Raw genomic sequence first — 5,452 nt, forward strand, 5'->3', positions numbered from 1 at the left:
GCCACCTCAGCTGTAGACATGCTAGCACCTCTTCAACAGCTCCAGAAACAACCATGCAATAGCAGTTACAGCTTAATCATTTTGGGATTTTAAGAGATGTTGTCCCTTTTACTATTTCTCCCTTTTACTCTCCTTTCTTCTCCATATTGCTCTTCTAACCCTTTTACTTCTATAATTTTGTACAAAATTGCCTCTGGTGAAATATCTAGAATTTTTTTTATATCTTCCAGAAAGAACTGATAGATACACAGAAAGGAAGGAAAAAAAAAAAAAGTCATATACAAAGAACTAAGTATAAGATTAGCTTAAGGCATCGCAAGAGCATCATAAGAAGCTGGAATTCAATAGAGAAATGTCTTATAATTATTAAATAAATGCAATTCTAAAAATTTTACACTTAGTTTTTCTGTGGAAAAGATAACATAAAGACATTTTCACATTTTCCTCATGTATCTTTTTTTTGGAAGCTATGACAGCATACATTTGATTATTTGGTTAAATGGAAGGAATAAATAAGAAAGGATGCTAACATTATACTAAAGAAATAATAGTTTAAGTTATTTGAGAGAAGGTATTTTAGAGATAACATTAAGGGGTTTTACTACAACACTAGCTCTATAGCAGAACAGATTTCAATCAGTGCAGATTATCACAAAAAGCTACCAAAAAACAAAACCAAGCTCATTGCCATCAAGTAGATTACAAGTCACAGCAACTCTCAAGAGAGAGTAGAACTGCCTTATAGGGTTTCCAAGGCTGCAACTCTTTGTGAAATCAGACTACCATGTCTGTCTCTCATGGAACAATGGTGAGTTCAAACAATGGACCTTTATCTTAGCAGCTGAGCACTTAACCACTGCACCACCATGGCACATCACAAAAAGAAATAAGAAATGTGTATTCAAAGGTAAAATAAGGAAACAATTTACTTGCTTATGAGTTTTTGACCACATCATAAGAAGAAGTCGAAGCTGCACTGAAGAAAGTGGCAAAGAACAAGGCTCCGGGAATTGATGGAATACCCATTGAAATGTTTCAACAAACAGGTGTCACACTGGAGGCACTCACTCAGTTATGTCAAAAGATTTGGAAGACAGCTATTTGGCCAACTGACTGGAAGACATTCATATTTGTACCCATTCCCAAGAAAGGTTATCCCACAGAATGTGGAAATTATCAAACAATGTCCTTAATATCACATGCAAGTAAAATCTTACTGAAGATAATTCAAAAACGGTTGCAGCAGTATATTGACAGAGAACTTCCAGAAATGCAAGCTGGATTCGGAAGAGGATGTGGAACGAGGGATATCATTGCTGATGTCAGATGGATCTTAGCTGAAAGCAAAGAATACCAGAAATATGTTTGCTTATGTTTTATTGATTATGCTAAAGCATTTGATTGTGTGGATCATAACAAAATATGGATAACATTGGGAAGAATGGGAATTCCAGAACACTTGATTGTACTTATGAGGAACCTATACATAAATCAGTAGGCTGTCGTTCATACAGAACAAGGGGATATTGCATGGTTCAAAATCGAGAAAGGAGTACATCAAGGTTGTATCCTTTCACCATAATTATTCAACTTGTATGCTGAGCAAATAATCTGAGAAGCTTGGTTATACAAAGAAGAACATGGCATCAGGATTGCAGAAAGAATAATTAACAACCTGTGATATGCAGATGACACAAGTTTGCTGGCTGAAAGTAAGGATGACTTGAAGCACTTACTGATGAAGATTAAAATTTCAGTCTACAGTATGGATTACACCTCAATATAAAGAAAACAAAAATCCTTGCAACTGGTCCAATAAACGGCTTCATGGTGGATGGAGGAAAGATTGAATCCATCAAGGATTTCATATAACTTGGTTCTACAATAATCACTAATAGAAGCAGCAATAAAGACATCAATGACATATTGCATTGGGCAAATCTGTTGCAAAAACCCTCTTTCAAGTGATGAAGAGCAAAGATGTCTCCTTGAAGATTAGCGTGCACCTAACCTGAGCCATAGTAATTTCAATTGCTTCTTAAGCATGTGAGAGCTAGACCATGAATAAGGAAGACTGAAGAAGAGTTGATGCTTTTGAGTTGTGGTGTTGGAGAAGAATGCTAAGAGTACCATAGTCTGCTAAAAGGACTGACAAGTCTGTCCTGGAAGAAGTTCAGCTGGAATGCTCCTTGGAAGCAAGAATGGCCAGAGTTCATCTCACCTACTTTGGTCATGTTGTCAGAAGAAACCATTCCCTGGAGAAGGGTATGATGCTTGGTAAAGCGGAGGGTCAATGGAAAAGGGGAAAGTCCTCAATAGATGGATAGACACAGTGGCTGCAACAATGGGCTTAGGTATAGGAAGGATCAGGATTGTGAGGCTGGCACAAGACCGGGAAGTATTTTTTTCTGCTGTGCATAAGGTCCCTATGAGTCAGAGATAACTCAATGGCACCTAACAACAACAACAACCTGAGTTTTTGACCACATCAAAAGGGATTTTTTATTTCTTAATTAGTGATAACCATATAGGAAATAAATTAACTGCAAATTGAGGCAGTTAATTTTGGAGAAAGGAAACAATGTACAAGAAAGAAAATATTATTAGATAAAACAAGTTTCTCAACTCTGGGCAATATTTATGCCCCATCATAATTTATAAATACTGTTATAAGTAAAAACATGCTATAACTATACTGGCATTGTGCAGAGTGGGGACTGTGTATGTATGTGAAGTAGAGGGAGTTATGTCCATAAATTCCGTAGCAGGAAATCAGTGACATATCACACTTGTATAAAGATATACTAGGAAAATGATGCTATTTAAAAGGTGAATGTAATTATAGAAGTAAAAGCTAACATAGTAGAAACTGCTTGCTACTGTGAAATGAGACTCAGAGGTGTAAACAACTGATGATTCTAATAAGTTCTTTAATACTATTTCAATTTTTAAAATGCATACATGTGTTACTTCAAGTGAAAACATAACCATCCTAATCAAAATAGAGAAAACACAAACAGAATTTCAAATTCTCCTGGAATCTAGACCTTTTGTATTCATGGAAACTGGATACACCCCTGAAAATATTTTCCTGAGATAATGTTTAAACCTTGAGCCAAAAATATTCCCTGACATCTTCTTAAAACCAAACAATAGACCTGGCTTATTGCAACCCCTTCTTGGGTTTCCCAGGCAGTATCATGGAAGTAGATTGCCCGATAACTTTCCTTCCAAGGAGTGGCTGGTGGGTTTGAACCACCAGCTTTCTGGTTAGTAGTCAAATGTGTTAGGCACTATGCCACCAGAGCTCCCAGTAATGAATGACTACATTGAGCATTGTGCTCTTTTAAGATATGTCTACATGGGATCATATTAACAACAGAATCTTGAAAGATTAGATAGGAAACTTAGGCAGCTGTGAGTTTATGGAAATGAGATATGAAAAACTTGGCAAAGAAGGGTGACAGTGATTGAACACCTCAAGTAATGTAATCAGTGTTAATGAAATATACATGTAGCAATTATTCAGTTGGAGTTTGTTCACTTTATATATATTTAAGAACAACAAATATATAATAAATTGTAAAAATAATAAACACTTAAATTAAAAACATCCTGGTGAATTGATCCTTGAGAAAAAATGGATACTATCTAATAGTTCCTCAGAGTTTGTATATTATATTTAGTCTACATTCCCTATTCTCCCTGCCTTAGAAACAAAGCAAAGAAACAAACTAGAGATTGAATTTATTAAAGTGTAATTTGGGTAGTTTGACCCCTAAAGAGACTCTGAGGATTTAACACTAGTTCTGTGCAGCTGCAGTTGGTTATGCTTACATGTTTATTTTTCTATCATTTGTGTTTATTGCTATTTGAATTAGCATTGCTTCTCACATTCCATTCTAAGCTTCTCAGAAGTAGGAAAAAAAAAAAAAAAAGCTGTTTTCTGGAATAATTCCAAGTATCAGAAAAGAGGATCTAAATATCTGGCTGCATTTACTTTTAGTATAATCACACATAATGATGTTTCATCACATTTAACTACTGTCTTCCCACTTGCCTATCCACTCCAATACCAAACAGACATATATTGCTTTATGGTAGCTGAAAGAGTGAGATTAATTCTCTCTGCTATAATGGAAATCATAGCACTCAAAATATTTTCCTACACGCAATTCACCTCAATGTCAGATTTTTAGGCATCAGATCATAAATGTAACTGGATATTGAAATTTAAAGTTAAAATCCCATAGTTGTGGAAATGTGTCATTTTGTGTGTGAGTGAGTGAGTATGGACTCCAGGAACTGAATACTGAAATAACTTTGATGAAAAGAGTAGCTCTTCAGAACCAAATGACTCTCCCTTATGTTTTTTATACAAACTCTAATAGTATTAAATATTGTTAATCTTTAACTGAATAATTTCCAATAATATATTGCACAGCATTTAACTGCTCTTCATAAGGTTTTTATTGGGCAATTTTTTCATAAGTGGATGGCCCTGTCCTTCTTCCCATTCTGGAAACTCCACTGAAAACTATCCATCATGGGTGACCCTGCTAGTTTTTCTAATACTGATGGCATAGCTTCCAGACTCAGCACCATGCAAGCCATTACAGTACAACATAATGACAGACTAGTGGTGTATGCTGAGCAAATAATCCGAGAAGCTGGACTATGTGATGAAGAACCTGGCATCAGGATTGGAGGAAGACTCATTAACAACTTATGATATGCAGATGATGCAACCTTGTATGCTGAAATTGAAAATGATTTGAAGCACTTATGTAGGAAGATCAAAGATTTTGGATTTTAGATTCACAATCAACACCCATGGAAGCAGGAGCCAAGAAATCAGACTTCATTTCACTGGGCAAATGTGGTATAAAAGACCTCACTAAAATCTTAAGAAGCAAAGATGCCACTTTGAAGACCAAGGTGTGCCTAATCCAGGCCATGGTATTTTCAATAGCCTCATATGCATGTGAAAGTTGGACAATGAATAAAGAAGACCTAAGAAGAGTTGATGCTTTTGAATTGTGAGGTTAGTTAAGAATATAGAAGAACCATAGACTGCCAGAAAAACAAAATCTGTCCTAGAAGAATTGCAGGCGTAATCTCCTTGAAGAGTTGGTGCTTTTGAATTGTGGTGTTGGTGAAGAATACAGAAAAGACAAGGACTGCCAAAAATACAAACTCTGTCCTGGAAGAATTGCAGCCACAATGTTCCTTAGAAGCAAGAGCAGCCAAACTTCATCTGATGTACTTTGGTCATCTCAGAAGGTATAAGGCCCTGGAGAAGGATATCATGTTAGTTAAAGTAGGTGTTCAGTGAAAAAAGGGGAAGACCCTTAATGAGATGGAATGACACAGTGGCTGCAATGATGGGCTCAGGATTATGAGGCTGGCACAGGACTAACCTGTGTTTCATTCTGTTGTACATAGGGTCCCT

Source organism: Orycteropus afer, unplaced genomic scaffold (assembly GCF_000298275.1).
Source record: "Orycteropus afer afer isolate SDZICR_OR568_19922 unplaced genomic scaffold, OryAfe1.0 scaffold00125, whole genome shotgun sequence".
NCBI classification, from domain to species: Eukaryota; Metazoa; Chordata; class Mammalia; order Tubulidentata; family Orycteropodidae; genus Orycteropus; species Orycteropus afer.